We start from the raw sequence: 19213 nt of genomic DNA on the forward strand, positions 1-19213 counted from the left end.
GGTGGGTTTCCTGACCAATTAAATGTGCTTGGAAAGTACAATGAGCAGCCCAGTGCCTGGGCTCTTTGGTCCAGATTGCTATGATGAGCTGTGACACAGACAAACCAAGTTATTAAACACAGAAAATCCGGTAGCTTCCCGGCCATGATTAAGGACTAACAGAGACTGCCCGGTGAAAAACACCACACTTCTCTATTCTGACTGAACCTCATCACCCGTGTTATTTTTTATTTATTTGTGCGTGGGGGGTGGTGAATTCCTCCTTGTTTGAGAGAGGGACTCTTATTTTGCCACTGGAAAGGCCAATTTAGCTGACCCTTGGGCTTCAGTGCTCTTCAGGCTCCAGCCCCCAATTTGCCACAGGCACCCTGGGATTATAGATATGTGCACCACTTTGCATCTGGCTTAATGTAGGTGCTGGGCTCTGACAGGTGGGCAGGCTGCACCACTGAGTCTCCTCCCCAGGTCCTCCGTCCTTTATTTTAAGGTCTTACTGTTGGTCACAGCATTATCGGCACCAGTGGACAGTTAGGAACCAGCCGCCACCCCGGGCATGGTGGCGCACGCCTATCATCCCAGCCCTTGGCAGACTGAGGTGGGAGGATTGCTGTGAGTCCACAGGCAGCCTGGACTACAAAGCGAGTTCCAGGTGAAGTTGGGTGATGAGGAGACCCTGCCTCAAAAGAGGAGGAGAAGGAGGAGGAAGATGAGAAGGAGGAGAGGGAAGGAGAAGGAGGAAGAGTAGGAAGGGGCATGGGAAGAAGAGAAGATGGAGGAGGGGCTGGGGAGATGGCTCAGCAGTTAAAAGTGTTTGCTTGCAAAGCCTGCCAGCCCAGGTTCAATTCTCTGATACCCAATGTAAAGCCAGATGGGCATTCGTTTGCAATAGCGAAACCCTGGTGCATGCACGCACATGCACACGCACATACACATGCCCACACATAAATAAATAAAAACCTTAAAATGCTTCATTAAAATCTCCCAATGGAACCCCACATGTAACAACACATGGCAAATCCTTGACTTGTATGTCAACGTGATTGATAGACATTCAAGGAGCACCTACTGAAAGCAGAAGGTGTTCTCAGCACCTGAAATTCCTCAGCCGACCCAGGCAGACTGGATGGACGTGGGAAGCTAGCTTCAAGGCAGCAGAGCACGCAATGGCTACAGCGCTGAGGAGAAACCCTGAAAGCTAGATTTGAATCTGTGGGATGCTTTTCAAAGTGGAGCCTTCACAGCCCAATGCCTGGTTGTCAAGGCTTACAGTATCAGTTCCAGAGGCAGACTGCCTGTCTCAGGCCGAAGCCAGCTGTGGGAGGGAAAACCACAGGCTCACACCTTCCCAGTGAGTCAGAGCTGTCTTTGGGGAGAAGGGCTCAGGTCAGGAGCTCTTGCAAAGGGCTACAGGATGAGTGGTGAAACTCGGGGGTGGGGGAGAGAGTTGTTATGTAGGAAACTTGTTCTCACTGGGGTGAAAAGGAAGAGTGTTTGAGGCCCTGGAAGGAAGCCCACCATCATGGGTGATGTAGAGACCAGGATGACTGACCACGTGAATTTGGAGTCTAGCTCAATCCACCATCGCACACATGCTTCTCTGTCTCCTTCCTCTCAGTACTGCCTTGTCACACACGGGCCACATTGCCTAGTACCCAGAAGACACTCACTGACATTCACCCTTGTTCTGGGTAAAAAGTAGCAGTGTGGGAAAAGAGGGTGTGGATTAGCTCTGATGAGCAGAGCCTTAAGCTTTGTGAAGGCTTCATTTCATTCCAAAAACTAATTCTGAACTAAAGACACTATTACCAGCTCTTCACTGATGAGATGAACAGCCCAGCTGCCACCTGGAGACAAGCAAGCCACACAGGGCTCTCCATAAAGGAAGCTTAGTGTAAGAACTAGCCGCTCGGATAGAAGAGAGTGACAGGGTGGAAGGAAGCTAGCATGAGGAAGAGTGGCAGGAATAGACAAGCCTGGAAGGGGCTCAGGTCGCGTTGGAGAAGGTGGGCTTGGGCAACCAGATAGCAGAGACGTTCTCTAGGTCAGCCAGCCAGAGCTGGGGCAGAATTTTTGGCTGATCAATGGGAGACCCTTCAGGTGTATGAGGGGACCAGGTGGTCATACCCTGTAGGCCATGCGTGATGGGCCTGGGGAGTTTGCTGAAGGAACAACTGTCCTGTGTGCACTGGGACTCAAATGATGGTGTGTAGAGCATACCAAGACTCGTGGATGGACTCCACACGTTGGCACAGGCAGAAGGCCTGTGGAATGGACCGCGTGGGAGTCCTAGCTCCCAAAGAGTTGGATGGTCGTCACTAAGCTAAGGCTTCAAGGTTGTGGATGGACCTCGCACTGGACGCACAGCTGAACAAACTCCAGGATGAGCATGCGCCCACCCCACCCATGCCGCATGATTCCTCCCATGCGTCCCTCCAGCCCCTCTGCTGAGAAACAGCACTGTGGTCTCATGAAAAGAGTTTGAGGGAATTTCGTTACCACAGAGCAGATCACGAAGCAGATTTGGTGCTGGGAAGTGTTGAGTGTAATCACGCAAGGCCAGCAGTGTTCAGGGGTGAGAAATCTCCTCTCCGGGCTTCCAGGGTCAAGAGCAGAGACAGGGTCTAAAGCCGCTAAAACTCAACTTTATCTCTTTGTCCCCCAGTGCTGGGGATCAAAACCCAGGCCCTTCCACATGCAGGGGAGTTTTCTACCATTGAGCTATACACCCCAGCCCCGACTTTTTGCCTTCCCTTCCCTTTTTTAATTGAAACATGGTCTCATGCAGCCCAGGCTGGCCTCAAACTTGCTATAGCCAAGGACGCTCTCAACTCCTGATCCTCCTGAGTCTGTCTCTCAAATGCTAGGACCACAGGCATACACCACCATGCCCCGTTAAGCCCAGCTTTTCTAATCAGAGAAACTAGGACAACCCAACCACAACCAAAGCTGGAAGCTTCCCTTAACGCAAAGCTAGGACTGAGCTCTAAGACACGGATGTAACAGCACAATGGGCTTTCTTTCATGCAACATGACCAAAAGACATGTCTTCTTCCCTACAGAGAAGAGCGGGGACTCTTGTTATCCATCTCTAAGTCTCTGAAACCTAGCACACAGAAGGATCTAGACAAACCACTTCCAACCCTTCCCTCCCTTTTTCCCCTAAGGTAGAGTCTCACTCTAAGCCAGGCTGATCTGGAACTCACTGTATAGTCCCAGGCTGGCCTCGCACTCACAGCGATCCTCCTACCTCTGCCTCCCAAGTGCTGGGATTGAAGGCGTGCGCCACTATGCCTGGCTTTCAGCCCCTTTTTGAAGCAGTATTAAGCTTGAAAATGTATACTTGTCGCTATAAGATTTCTCAGTGTTTAAAGGCACTTCTTGCACAGCCTGACAGCCTGGGTTTGATGTTCCCAGTACCCATGTAAAGCCAGATGCACACTGGTGCATGCATCTGGAGCTTGTTTGCAATGGCAAGAGGCCCTGGCTCATCCATTCATACTCTTTATCTCCCCTTGCAAATAAGTAATAAATGAAAGATTTAAAAAAGAAAGAAAATGTATACTCTTCCAGCATAGTACTTTCCAACCAAAATGCTATTCAGCATGCCTCTGATCCCCCCACAAACACACCGTTTTTCCCTTTATTGCCTTGTCCCCAAACCCGGCCTCCCGAGACTGCCTGCCATGGCTTTCATGGAAAGGGAAGGTGCGTGGTCTCCACATCCAGGCTGTGTATTTAGGGTTCTGCTCCCCAGTGTTAATGACAACAAAGTGCACGATGCTGAATCGAGCCCCTCACAATAAAGGGGATAAGAGGAGAAGCCCTGTTCTCAAATGCCTGGTCATCCAGTTAACAATACAAGGTATGCAGGGGAGAGACAAAGTGATTCTTGACAAGCTGGCTCAGTGTCGGAACAGAAGGCAAGCATTGGATCATCCTCTTCCTCAGAGATGTCATTCTTCTCAGGGTTAGACTCCAGCAGCACCAAAAGCAGAGGCTGCACTCTTACCTCGGAGGTGTGAATTGAGAGAACCTTTCTTCTCCTCCGGGACTTTTTGACTGACTGGAGCATTAAGTGTGGTAACCACTGGCTGACTATCTCCACAGCTTTCTCGAAGCCTTTGCTCTTGCTAATTACACCTAAGGAGGCTGGAAAAGCGCATGTCCTCCCCGCACCCCCTTATTGCCACAGGGAGCCAAGGGATGAGTGTGGCTACTCGGATGTCTGGGGAATTCCACCAGAGGACTTCCGCAGAAGCCTCGCTTTCCTTAGGTGAGGTGCTGTGTGTGTCCCTTCTTGTTACTAATAACCAAACACCTAAGACCAGCCGTTTATAAGGAAGTTTATTTGGCTCATGCCTTGGGGATCTGGAAGTCAAGAGTGCGGCACCAGCAGGTACCAGCAAGAGAACCTTCTTGCATCAGAGCATGGCAAGGGGTGTGCATGGCAAGACCAAGCAAGTGTGCTGACTCAGGCCTCGCTTCCTACTCTTCTACAGGCACAGATGCCATCAGGGGTGCCCTCCCTCATGACTTCATCTAATTGCAGTTACTTCCCACAGGTCCTACCTCCAGATGCCATTAACAAAGGAATTTGAGGATTGCCTTTCCCACTCCACACCTGGGGAATGGCTCAGCTGGTAACCACGCTTGCCATGGAAGAAGAGTTTGGATCCCCAGCACCCATATAAATGCCAGGAAGGTGTGGCAGCCCACCTGCCATCCCCGCTTTCAGGGGGCTGTGACAGGAGGTTCCCCAAGGGCTCACTGGCTAGTTAGACTAACCGAATCAGTAAGCACTGACTGTAAATGAGAGATTCTGTTTAATCCCAGCACATGGGAGGCAGAGGCAGGAGGATCGTTGTGAGTTCAAGGCCACCCTGAAACTATATAGTAAATTCCAGGTCAGCCTGAGCCCGAGCAAGAGCCTACATCAAAAAAACAAATAAAAAAAGGAGGGCTGGGGCTGGAGAGATGGCTTAGTGGTTAAGCGCTTGCCTATGAAGCCTAAGGACCCCAGTTCGAGGCTCACTCCCCAGGACCCACGTTAGCCAGATGCACAAGGGGCACAAGTTCGTTTGCACTGGCTAGAGGCCCTAGCATGCCCATTCTCTCTCCCTCTCTTCCTTTTACTTTTTCCCTGTCTCTCTCAAATAAATAAATAAAACAAAACCAGTCATAGTGGCGCATGCCTTTAATCCCAGCACTTAGGAGGCAGAGATAGGAGGATTGCCATGAGTTCAAGGCCACCCTGATATTACATAGTGAACTCCAGGTCAGCCTCGGCTAGAGTGAGACCCTACCTCAAAAAACCAAAATAATAATAATAATAATAATAATAATAATAATAAAATATAGGAATGTACAGAAATAGATACTTTTTAAAGTAAGGAAAAAATAGCCTCTGGCCTCCACACAGAGGTGCATACATGTATACACACACACACACACACACACACACACACACATGCACACACACACACAGTTTCTATCTCATGAACTTTGGGGGAACATTCAAACCACAGTGTATCCCTCTTCTTCCTTGAATCAAGCTGTGATGCTAGTGATTACAGCTCTCAACTCAGTCCTGAGGCAGCCAGCAGAAAAAGGAGAGGCTATGACTGGCAGTTGGGGCAGGAGGAAAGAAAGAGCGGGGGCGGAGGTTGTAGGCATCAGTGACCTGGAATGACGGGGAGGCCCTCTAACCCAAGACTTCTGATAAACAAAGGTCCTTATGCTTTGGGTCACTGTGATTTGGTTATTTGATTACCAGCAGCTAATACCTCCTCATGGGCATGAGTAACACACTTGACTGAGGGACAAAGAAGGTACCATGCGAAGCTCACCCCGGGAACCCTCTAGGGACCCTGGGCAACCCCCAATAGGGATTAGATGGGAGGACAGAGTTACAAAAGGTAAGAGGCATGGCTCCCACAGCGAGCTCCAGGGCCTGGTAAAAATGCCAAGGGATCAAAAGGACCCCAGGCAAGGTGAACTTGAAGTAGCATCGGGGAGGAGGAATGGGGAAATATGAGAAGATGGATCTGGAGGGTTCCAAGAGGGCCAGGAGAGCCAAGCCCTTTGGGCCCAGGCCGCAGCGAACGGCACTGCCACCAGAATGTCCTAACATGGGATGACATTCTTCCTGCTCTTACACGTCCTGCCCTCCTCAGCTGGACCAGCTCCACTATGTCATATACATCACCCACTTCCCCAGTGGTTCTGGGAATCTCTAAATGAGACCATCGTGGGTCCCCACCATCCGAAGAGCGCACCCCAGAGTGGCCTTTCCTGACTCTGGTGAGCCTCACTACAGGCCCAGTGTCACGAAGCCATTTGTCATCCCGTCCGATAGACCAAACCCATCCACCTGGGGCTGTGCGACTGAAAATAAACAGGCCCAGGTCCCCGCCAGATGAAGCTTAAGGCAAACTGGAGTATTTCAGGAACTTGAGTTTATATTTAGGAGTTGTCTTCTAGCCCAGAAAAAGCTTCACTTAAAGGCCATGAATGTTGAAATAACACATTAAGGAAACAGAAGATTGTACCTTATGTGCTATACCAATCAAAAGCCCCGATCTTGGGCTGGAGAGATGGCTTAGAAGTTAAGGCACTTGCCTGAAAAGCCAAAGGACCCAGGTTTGATTTTCCCAGAACCCCTCTAGGCCAGATGCACAAGGAGGCACATACATCTGGAGTGGCCAGGGTCCCTGGTACACCCGTTCTCTTTTTTTCTCTCTCTCTCTAAAATAACTAAAAATTTATTTTTTTTAAGCCCCAATCTTGAAAGCAGGTCCCTAACACTCCTCTCACATCACCAACCTGTCATTCCATACCCTCCCGGGAGACAGGAGACCTTCATCCAGTTGGTATTCCCATCTCTCCTGAGTTCTCGGGAAAGTCATGGCTGGTGAAATTCCAGTTGGAGCTCTTGTTGGAAGAGAACAGGGTTTCCATGACTGGGATATGTCCTAGGGCTGCTGTGCCCTGCGTGAGCAGTGATGTGAGGTGGGGTCGTGGCCTGTTAACGTGGTGTGAGCATAAGGGATGGGAGCAGAAGCCAACAGGTCTCCATGTTTAGAGTGATAGGCAGTTGGTGATGGTGTTATGCATGTGGCTGTTCACATGCAGGCTTTGTGTCAAGTCCCTTATAAGCCTTCATACAACAGCACCCAAAGGTAACACTTGAAGCCATTGTTGTCAGCTATTAGGAGACATACCTTTCTTGACTGAGGAGTGGGGGGTGGGGGACACTTGACAACTGAGTGACAATCTCTCAGTTAAGATGTATCAGAGGGCTGGAGAGATGGCTTAGCGGTTAAGCGCTTGCCTGTGAAGCCTAAAGACCCCGGTTCGAGGCTCGGTTCCCCAGGTCCCACGTTAGCCAGATGCACAAGGGGGTGCACGTGTCTGGAGTTCGTTTGCAGTGACTGAGGCCCTGGTGCACCCATTGTCTCTATCTCTGCCTCTTTCTCTCTGTCTGTCACTCTAAAATAAATAAAATAACAACAACAACAAAAAAGATGTATCAGAAAAGCAGCCATCTTCCTCTCCTGCATGTCACTTTTCCTGCTTTGGTGACTCAGTGGGAGAAGAGAATGAGAATCCTTGTGTCCAGAAAGTGCGACTGGGGGCTATGCAGACATAAGGAAAGATGGAGCTACAGATTGGATGCCGTATTTCTACGTAATCTGAGTTTGTTTTGTTTTCCTTTTGTTTGGAAGGGTTGAAGAAGTTGATGAGGAGGTAAAAGGAAGGTGGACTGGAGCAACGGGATAGGGATTCAGACTCGGAAAACCCAGGCTTGCTTCTGGATCTGCTGGGGTGGGGAAAGGAGCTGTGGAGGTGTCACGGCATCTCTGCGTCTGTTGCTCCATGGTAAAGCAGCGGGACCTCTTGGTCCCCCGGTGTCCTGCTGGTGTGCAGACAACACCAGTGACCAATAGTACATGGGCTACACCTGAGCTCTCCTTCAGAGCTGGGTTTTCCTTCACTCCACGTCCTCTCTCTCAAGCATAAGAGCTGTTAAGGAAAATAAGTCCACTGATCCTCCAAGAACGAGCCCAGAGCGGGAAAGAGGATAGCCCAGGGTCTATAGTCAGGGTGAGTGCAAGGCTAATGCCCCCTGGATCGCTTTGCTACCACCCACTTCTCAGTGTATTCCTCTTGTATACATGAATACTGTGGTGTTTTGAATGTAAAGGCTTACTCATAGCCTCAGGTATTTTTAAAACCTTTTTACTGACAGCTTTCATCATTATAGACAATAAACCAAGATAATTCCCACTCTTATTCCTATTCTCCCCTCTCAAATCCACCCTCCATCAAATCCCATCCCCCTTACAATTATTTTGAGTAAGTTTCCTACTTAATCTCCAGCTGGTAGAGCTGTTTTTGGGGGAGGGGTCGGTAGAGCCTTGCTGAAGGTGTATTGTTGGGGTAGACTTGAAGGTTGAGGAGCCCAGCCCTCTGTGTGTTCAGAGCCAGCTTGAGATCGCTGGCTGTTCTATCTCTATACGGCTAATGTGTCACTACATGTCATTAGCTTTCCCTCTAGAATGTAAGCCTGAAATCAATCCTTTCCCCCCATCAGCTGCATTTGGTAGGGTGTTTTGTCCCAGCAACAAGAAGCTAACTGCAACAAATAGCCTTTTGTTTTGGGCAGTCGGCACTATGTGAGCCCATGTTAGCCTAAGGCTAACTCTGTAACGTTCCAGAAGCTATAAGCCAAAGCCAGTGAAAACCATTCCAGTCACAGGACGAAAAACCAGTGGCCTAGGAACCCACTTTGAAGAGCTCAGGGAAGTAAGTTATGACTTCCCGGGAAGAGTTCATTTTACCCACGCGAGGTCGCCTGCGGAAATGACGTGCAGCAGCGGCCAGGGTTCCCTCGCAAGGACCTGCAGGGCTTCAGAGTGAGTCCTGGCCGCAGGCAATGGGCCTGGGTTAGTAGTGCGACGTCCCCCCAGGGAAACTCCGCTGCAGATTTCGGGCTGGATGTAAGTGGAAAAAGTCAATCTCACTTGAGTCCTAGGTGACTATTTCCAAATCAATACCTCTCTTTATAGTCTCTACAATCTGAGCAAAATCAAAACCGAGGCAGCAGCAATTACCGTACTGCTCTGACAATAATATGGTGTCCCAAGCAAGTTCTTGTAAACTCTAGAGACAGGAAGTGCTTGTCACAGTAACCACGCCTGGGCTTTGCCTGCTGAGCGTGGGCTTCAAAGCCTGCAGTAAGGATGACAGTCGGGCTTGGAAAATGTGAGCGAAAACATAAATATTAGACAGGCTGCCTGCCACAGATGTCCATTATCAAAAGATGAGGAAAGTGTGGAGGCTTCAGGCTGCATACAGCCCATATGTCTTCTTTATCAGGCCAACAGAGGACTCGTGGTACCCCGGGCATGGTTTCCTAACCAATAGCAAACATTTCAAGGCAGTGTAATCCACAAACAACAACTCACCTAATTAGATGCTGAGGTCGCTTTGGTCAGCAGAGGAGACAAAGTTTCCTAGGATACTGAAACCCATGACAGGGAAGGTAAGGTTAGCTTTGTTCAGCCTAGGGTGAAACACAGGAAGTGCTCAGAAATGATTCTGAATGGGTAAATGTCCATCCAATGTGATCACTAACATGGAGGCCCAACACAGCCCTAGATTCATCATGGGCCAGCCTTCGCCTTCTCTCAAGCTGACCAGCGGTGGACTCTGAACGCTCAGGCTTCCCCCACTCGGTGACAGTTCAGTTCCCACTGGGACGGTGGGTTTCCGGGCTCTGAAACCCCCTCCTTCCAGAGGAGGAGTCTGCTCTCTCTCCTCTCTTGACTTCTTACTTTCAAATTAACCTTCTTCTTTTAAGGAAGAAAATATATAAGTAGGCCCTATGGAGACAAAACTTCATGACTACTGATTTGGCACCAGGTTGTCCTGATAGCTCTCAGGCCTGAGCAGAAGCCCTGTGCTTTCTCGAGCAAGAGACAAGACCACCTCTGGTATTCTCTTCATCTTCTGAAGTGTTGCAACAATTGGGGCTTCAACCACGCAGCCCCCAGAAACCATCACACAGTGACACCCACTCCAGCTGGACACAAGGCACTGAGGGTGGCCAGAGGCCTTCACCATGGGCACAGTACCACAAAACTACTATGTGCAGTGGGAGGGTTGTGTTCAAAGCCCTTGCACGTCTTGAAATAAGACAAAGGATGAGAAAGTGTCCAGGACACCAACAATTCGGAGGCCTCGTTGGGTAGATCCATCCAAACAAACTGTCCCCTTGAAGAGGAAAAGAAAAATCATGATTCACGTCATAGCTCCGGGAAGCTGATGTAAATGAGGAAAGACTTTGGAGCAAGAAAGTCAGATGATGTCTGGGACTTGGTGCTGTAACTTGAGCTAGAAAGATCACCATCATCATCATCATCATCATCATCATCTTGGGCTGGAAAGATAGTTCAGAGGTTAAAGGTGCTTGCTTGCAAAGTCTGCTCATGGGGTTCAATTCCCCAATACCCACATAAAGCCAGACACACAGAATGATGCATGTGTCTGGAATTCGTTTGCAGTGGCAGGAGGTCCTGATATACCCTTCTCTCTTTCTCAAGTAAATAATTAAAAAATAAAAAACAAATAATAATAATCTTAAATATATTTATCTGACATTTGCATCTGATAGCTTGAATGGCCTCACACATTATTTCTCTAAGGCATGTGTGCTTGGGTTTTCCTGATTTTGTCTCAAGAACTGATCTTGTCTTTCTCATGGGATCCCCCAACCCCCAATCACCTGTAGGGATTGGGGAAAATGTATAGAAAATAACAGTTTCTCTCTTCTTAAACCCAATCTCTGACTCAGCATCTTGGACATTCTTGGAACCTGTTATAGCCTCTCAGCTCTGCTCCCCACCCCCACTCTTTGGATGGAACTGTCTAGGCCACCCCCATGTAGGTAGAAAGGTGGTACGTCCTCAGTGCAATCAGAGAATTAAGGGAAGCTCTCCTGTCCTTACAGTTAGGACCCAAGGGCGCCTCTGAGCCTCACTCGCTCTCTCTTCCCAGCATCTCCAGAAATAAGGGAACCACTTTTCTACTCATCCTCCTCCCTCCCTCCCTCCCTTCCTTCCTTCTTTCTTTCTTTCCTTCCTTCCCTCCCTCTCTCCCTCCCTCCCTCCCTCCCTTCCTTCCTTCTTTCTTTCTTTCCTTTCTTCCCTCCCTCTCTCCCTTCCTCCCTCCCTCCCTTCCTTTCTTTCTTTCTTTCCTTCCTTCCCTCCTTCTCTCCCTCCCTCCCTTTCTCTCTCTCTCTCTCTCTCTCTCTCTCTCTCTTTCTTGAGATAGGGCCTTTCTCTAGCACAGGCTGACTATGTAGTCATAGTCTCAGGCTGGCCTCAAACTTGCATCAACCCTCTCACCTCTGCCTCCCAAGTGCTGGAATTATAGGTGTGTGACACCATGCCTGCCTCCCTCTCCCTTTCTGACCTAACATAGGTAAGACTCTGACATGTGGAAAATAAAGGAAATAGAAAGTCACTCTCTTGGGGCTGTGAAAATGACTCAGTGCAGAAACCATTTACTACACAAACGTGAAGCCCTGAGTTCAGATCCCAGACTCCAAAGCTAGGAGCCGTAGTGGGCATCTGTAAGGCCAGCATGCCGATGGAAGTCAAAGACAGGAAACTTCCTGGAAGCTCTCAGACCAGCTAGCCTGGCGAACAGAGTGGAGAACAACCAGACACCCTGCCTGAAACCAAGGTGGAAGATAGGACTGACCCGGAACGTTGTTCTCTGGCCGTCATAAGCATGCTGTGGCGCGCACTCTCACACATGAACACGCACATACCTACATGCACGCACACCCAGGGAATACCACCCTCTCAACAAAGTCTAACTTTGACAATCAGTGTCCTTCTTAAGAAAACCAAGGTCACAAGTGTCTCTTCATGTCCCCGTTCCACAGCACACGCCTACTGTCACCTATGCCCAGTGCACCTCCACGACCAGCCCCGTCTCTCTTCACAGTGACCTTATGTCCTCAGCAGCGCTGAGAAAAGATCCTAGAGACAGAAATGGAAAAAAAACAAATTCTAATAATCTCCTCTCCGCACTATTCACAACTTCTAATAATGTTCTCTAAGTCTGCTATAGCAAGTGAACAGAGTCTGGGGACTTAATACACCATGCATTCATTCTCTCCAGGCCACAGGCCCTTCATCTGACGTCATAGTGCTCCAGGGCCACAAAGGTGCCAGGGGAGGGTTCTCCTGGCCCGCCCCCCAGCTGCTGGGATTTCTACAATCATGGCCACTCCTTGGCTTGTAGATGCATCACTCCAAACTACACCTCCCTCTTCCCGTGGCTGCCTTTCCTCTGTGTCCTTCTTTTCTTACAAGAACATCAGTCCTGGGACTAGGGTCCACTCCAGTCCACTATGCCCTCATCTGAACTAATTCTAACTGCAAAGACCTTATGGCCAGGCAAGAGCTTGTCTGCAGGTCCTAGGTGGGCACTCCCACCTACACAGCCTGGCTGCCCAGCTCCATCCCTCCCCTGGCCCATTTGCCTTCTCCACTCTACAGCAGAGCCTGGCCACTTGAATGGTTAGTGTGGACGTGAGACTGGAGAGCTCTGGAGTGACACTCTAGCACATGTCTCTTGTGGTCAGGCTTGTCTCTGTGGGAAGCAAAGTCTGTCTTGGGTGTGGGATTGAGTCAACCAAGAATCCACCTCTTGCCACCATTCCTGTCCAGACCCTGTGATGGGCATACTTCCAGGTGCTTTTATGACCCCAGCTCATGCCCCAGAGGCAGGGGGAGGGCCTTCCTTCTCAGTGAGGTCGGATTTCCACACAGAAGCAGGCATTTAACAGACAAAGGCCATGTGGTTCTTGTGATGGTTATTTTCTAAACCTGACCTCATCTATTCAATGATAAATGTGAAAGCACTTGTTTTCAAACCATCACTTTAAAAAAAAATGCCCCAAATCTCAAGAACAATCAAAATACCTGTGCTGACTCAGAAAGATCATTTTTTTCAAACATCAGCAGAAAGGGGAACTTACAGAATTTGCAATTTTACCTCCTGCCCCACCTCTCACCCCCACCCCAGCTCTGCAGATGCAGCGGTGGTAGTTCAGTTGGGGGGGGGAGGGGAACCTGGCCTTTCATGTTCCTTGTCTTGCCTGTTGAGCTAGATTTAGCTCAGTTCCATGAATACCGATGGGCACTGTGTTTGTTCTAGACCTTCAAAGATGAACCACCCCATGTCCAACTCCCCGTAGTTCACAGAATAACATCGCAACTGGGCAAATAGGTGGTGGTACTAAACTGTTAAGGCTGGCAATGACAGAGATGGCAAGGTGTGGGAGACGTTCACTCCAGTTCTGAGAGAAGACTCGAGGGTATTCAGGCAAGATGCAGGATGGATGCATTTCCTGCCTGTGTATCCACACGTACTAATTCCTTCATTCCTTTATTTCACAAATACTGAAATGTCCTCTATACTCTAGAAATTATCCTATGTTCTGGGCTCAGAACTGTCCAGGTCTTGCGGTGTCTTAACAACTGTGAGGTCAAGAATGCATCGGTCAGTTAATGGAAGGAGGACAGCGCCCCAAAGCACACTTATGCAGGTAGCTCTTACATACTTTCCTCCCCCTCTTCCACAATGTACCCTGGGCCTTGGAGGGCGTGGCAGAAGTCTCCTTTAGTGTTGAGCTCCCAACAGCCTCTGATTTTCTTCTTGGATGAGTTTTGAGTCCCCTCAGTGTCTCCCACCATCTTGGGGATGGGTACTTTGAAGTACCGCAGAAAACCATAGGTTCCAAGAGACCTGAGAGAACCTAGACACGAACATGACTTGGGACTGCTGACGCCACCCTCTCTGTGTGTGGCCTCTCTTCCCTGCCTCTCTAGATGGGCATGACTACAGCTCACCCAAGCCTGCAGCCATTCTTGCTCTTTTGAACCTTGATGCTGAGTTCAGATCCACTTGTACCTTTTCAAGCCAATTCTCTGAGCTTCTGAATTCTCTAAAAGTACAGCAGAGGTTGGGGCATGGGATTAACATATTCAGCAACTCCAAATTTTCTTCCCCTGCCATCAACCTTGGGCCAGTCCCCGGAACCTTTTTTTTTTTTTTTAAATTTTTTATTTATTTATTTGAGAGCGACAGACACAGAGAGAAAGACAGATAGAGGGAGAGAGAGAGAATGGGCATGCCAGGGCTTCCAGCCTCTGCAAACGAACTCCAGACGCGTGCGCCCCCTTGTGCATCTGGCTAACATGGGACCTGGGGAACCAAGCCTCGAACCGGGGTCCTTAGGCTTCACAGGCAAGTGCTTAACCGCTAAGCCATCTCTCCAGCCCCTCTTTTTTTTTTTTTCAAGGTAGGGTCTCACTCTAGCTCAGACTGACCTGGAATTCACTCTGAAGTCTCAGGGTGGCCTCGAACTCATGGCTATTTTACTACCTCTGCCTGCCGAGTGCTGGGGTTAAAGGCGTACGCTACTATTCCCTGCCCCAGGACTCCTGTTAAGGGCAAGGTGGCTCCTGCAGGATTGCTATAGAGAAATCTGATGTGGAGAAATTGGACAAGACCCTACAGGAAAAGTGACATGTTGTGACATATGGCACTTCCCTTTTCCAGTCTCTTGTTGAAGGACACTGTATTGTCATCGTTTCCCTGGTTTTCCTTCCCATGCTGCCATTCACATAGATGGAGACATGATTCCTTATCACCAGGAGAGAGATTGGAGGAGAACCAGATGGCATTCCAGACTCGCTGGCTCCTAGGCATATTTAGGGGGACTGAGAGAAATTTTAGAACAGTTACAAGTTTGGAGAGGCCAGGCATCCTTCCTAAAGAGTACAGCTCACTGCTTTCTGGCATATACAACCAGTTTGAATCCTCAGTGGGTGTTCAATTAGTACCATTTGAATGAACTGAGAACAGTCATGCATACATGTGGTGTGTGTGTGTGTGTGTGTGTGTGTGTGCGTGCATATGTATGTAGAAACCAAAGAACAACCTTGGATGACACCCATTCCTCAGGTGCCATCCACGTTGTTTGAAACAGAGTCTCTCAGTGGTCTGGATTTTGCCTAATGAAGCTACACTGGCTGGCCAGTGAGCCCAAGGAATCTACCTGTCTCCCCTCCCCCACTCTGGGATTACAAGTGAATGTCACTGTGGCCAGCATTTTAACGTGGAATCTGGGGATCACACTCAGATCCTTGTGCTTGTAAGGCAAGCACTTGACAATTAAGTCATCTCCCCAGCCCTAGGGAAGGAACATTTCATCCAGAAATTTTCAGGGAGTCCAGCTTCCTCTGGTAGAGAAAAAGGTTCATCTGGAGGAGGAGGGAGAAGATAAAGGAAGCAAATATCTTTGCTCCAAGCTTCCCAGATAGCTTGCTGCTGGGAGGGCCTAAGAGCCCAGTGAGGACATGGCTGCATACTATCCGGAAAGACGGGACATCAGTCCCCCGACACAGCATCAAAAGGACAGGAAGCAGAAGTCCTAAGGTCTCAAAGAGAGTAAGACAACCAGTGAGAGAAGAAGACTCCTCAGGCCTCTATACATGTGTCCACGGGACCCACACATACACACACATGTCCATACACTACACACATATGCATATACCCCACACACTACATTCACACACACCAAATACTATTAACTAGTGTATTCAAATGAGTAACATCCACTGTTGTGGTTTGCACACAAAATGTGCCCCCAGGCTCTGGGTTTCAACACTTGCTCCCCCATGGGTGGCAATATTTGGGAGACTAGAATCTTCAGAGGTGGGGCCTAGCTGGTGGAAGTAGATGACTAGCTGTGGGCCTTTGAAGGCTCTCACCTAGCCCCTGGTTCTGGCCTGGTTCTGGCTGGTGGAAGTAGATGACTAGCTGTGGGCCTTTGAAGGCTCTCACCTAGCCCCTGGTTCTGGCTTCCTAGTGATTCTTCCACCACTAGGACCTCCGCCATGCCTCGGCCACCACTGTGAACTGAAACCCTGTGAAATTATGAAACAAAATAAATCTTTCCTCCTTGAAGTTTTCTCTGTCACATATACTAGTCACAACAATGCAAAAGTAACTAATATTAGGGCTGGGGAGATGGCTTAGCGGTTAAGCACTTACCTGTGAAGCCTAAAGACCCCAGTTTGAGGTTTGATTCCCCAGGACCTACATTAGCTAGATGCACAAAGAGGTGCATGCATCTGGAGTTTGTTTGCAGTGGCTGGAGGCCCTGGTGCACCCATTCTCTCTCTCGCCCTCTCTCTTTCCCTCTCTCTCCCTCTTTCTCTCTCTGTTGCTCTCAAATAAATAATTTTTTAAAAAAAGAAGCTATAAAGATGCCTTAGCAGTTGTGGTGCTTGCCTGAAAAGCCAAAGGACCCAGGTTTGATTCCCAAGAGCCCACATAAGCCAGATACAAGGTGGCGCACGTATCTGCAGTTTGACTGCAGCCACTAAAGGCCCTGGTGCACCCATTCTCTGCCTCTCTCTGCCTCTTTCTTTCTCTCAAATAAATAAAACTTTAAAAGGAAAATAACTAATACACACATACACAAACCAGAGAAAAAGAAATTGTGAAGTATCCATTGAAAAGCTACACAGTGGCAATTATGTGTCCTACCTATACCTGCCACCAAGGTTCTCTGTCCCGTTTGTCAGAGGGGACCACAGCTAAAAAAGAGATTATTTTAGTTCCAAAGAGTCAAGGTAGTGAGACCTGAAATGGAATTATGGAAACTGCTGAATTTTCGCTGCACACAGAGATGAAGGCCTAGCATCAGGCAGGCTCTGCTCAAAGCAAGCGTGACCACTTCCCATCACAGAGCTGGGAGAAGAGCAGGGTTTATCTTGTGGGATGGTTTAGATAATGAAATGAGCTGACCCAAGTACAGGGCTTACCACGGTCCCTGGCACGCATTTCTGCTCAGTGCATGCCCGCTCTGCTTGGTGACCGGGCAGCAGAGTTTGCTGAAGGAAGCTGGGTGGGGGTGGGGGGAGAGGAAGGGCCGGCTGAGGACTTCCTGGGGAAAGCTCTAAGTCCTTGTTACTCAAAGTGTGGTCACTGGAAATCCCTGGGAGTCTGCGAGATCCACAACATCCCAGGCCTTCCCAGACCTCAGAGTGGCCTCCCCGTGGGAGGAGAGGCAGTGTCCCGCATGGCCCCAGGAAGCCATGGCTCCCTGCTCCAAGGAGACGGTGCTGGTTGGACAAGAACTCTTGGACTTGACGGGATGGAAAGTCACAACGGGCTGCCCCCTCCCATTTCCACATCTGATTTCCTAAGCCCAACAACCTGTGACCTCAGAGATGACAGGAATGTGTCCTCGTTGGTCCCGTAGCCTGACGGTAACCTGATAGGAGGCCTAAGGGCAGGGTGGTATGCTGTTTTTGAAGTGATATAAGAGACATGGTGGAGCCTGCCCAACAAGCTTCAGCACTGCCAGGATGCCAAGTAGGACGCCTAAGCCCTGGCAGCAGGGGTTACCTCAGCCTGAGCTGGTCTGGGGTGAGGACCGAGAGGCAGGAGGGGTCCAGTGATTTCTACTTCCCGTTTGCACCAAACCAATAGATCATGACTGGGCCTCCACAGCATCCAGGAAGCATCCCTGTTCTTTAGAAGAGAACTGCATGCTGTGATGGTGGACACACCACACACTTCTCCAAGCCCACAGTTTGCACAACACCAACAATGAGCCCTGAGATGAGCTGTGGGCTTTGGATAACTGGGGCGGACCATGTAGCTCCACTGACCAGGACAACAGGGAGTCTTGCCCAGAAGAGGGAACAGGAGTTATAAGGGAACTTTGTATACCTGTTGCTCAGTTTTGCTATAAACCTAAAACTACTCTAAAAAATAAAGTCTGGGCTGGGGAGATAGCTTGCTTGATTGCAAAGCCTGATGGCCCAGGTTCAGTTCCCCCAGTCCCCACGTAAAGCCAGATGCACAAAATCGTGTATGCATTTGGAGTTCATTTGTACTGGCAAGGGGCCCTGGTATACCCATATTCTCTCTCTCTCTCTCCTTCTCTCTCCCCTTGCAAGTAAATAAATTCATCCTAGCACTCGGGAGGCAGAGGTAGGAGGATTGCCATGAGTTCGAGGCCACCCTGAGATGACATAGTGAATTCCAGGTCAGTCTGAGCTAGAGTGAGACCCTACCTCGAAAAACCAAAAATAAATAAATAAAAATTAAAAATGAGGGCAAAAGCCTAAGGGCCCGGGTTTGAGTCCCCAGGACCCACATAAGCCAGATGGACAAGATGGTACATGAGTCTGGAGTTTGTTTGCAGTGACTAGAGGCCCTGATACGCCCATTCTCCCTCACTCTCTTTCATAAATAAATTATTTTAGAGAATAAAACTGAAGTCTATTTCTGGAAAGAGAAAGAGAATGGTATCAGTAGATCAGCTGCAGAAGACAAAATCAAACAAGGTTGGGGCTGGAGCAGTATGGTTTTAGCAATCACCATGACAACAGCTGCGACATGGAGCCGGCTGTCCATTAGGCTGACAAGAGATGAGAAGCAAAGGGCAAGGCAGCCTGCTTCTGAAGGTAGTCGGTTAGGGATGCAGGCCCATCTGCCCCGGCGAGGCTAGAAGGGAACTCAAGTCTGACTCAGCACGGTGGCCAGGCACAGCTTCCTGGGTCTTCCTCCTCAATCGTTCACGGGCTTGCCCCCTGCCCCGCCCATGGGCTTTCTGACTCTGCCCTCCTCAGGGTGTTCCATATACATTTGAACTTGGCCAATGAGGCTCATCCCAACTGGATGCCTAACTTACACCTCCAAGGTTATAAGAAAACCCCATTCCAGTCACCATGTAGCTCAGTCTGCTGAGGATCCCTCTCCCCAAAGCTTGGGAGCTTTACTTTCCGCTTTACTTTCCTAAAATAAATCTTTCATAACTTATCCTTATGTGTGTCTCCACTTGTCAAGTCTTTGCCAGTTGTAAGACAAGAGCCATTGGCGTGGGGAACTGAAGTGTCCAGTGTTCTTAACCCCTAAGCTAGGCCTGCCCTGAGCCCAAAGGGGCTTTGAGGCTCTCAATTCCAGTAACACAGAGACCTCTAGCCAGGTGCAGTCAGTAAGCATTTGAGATGAGCCTACGTGACAAAGGAGCTGAATTTAAATGTTATTCACTTTGCACGTGTGTGTGTGTGTGTGTGCGTGTGTGCATAGCATATGTGGTGTGGTGTATTGC

This window comes from Jaculus jaculus, chromosome 15, assembly GCF_020740685.1.
Source record: "Jaculus jaculus isolate mJacJac1 chromosome 15, mJacJac1.mat.Y.cur, whole genome shotgun sequence".
NCBI lineage: Eukaryota > Metazoa > Chordata > Mammalia > Rodentia > Dipodidae > Jaculus > Jaculus jaculus.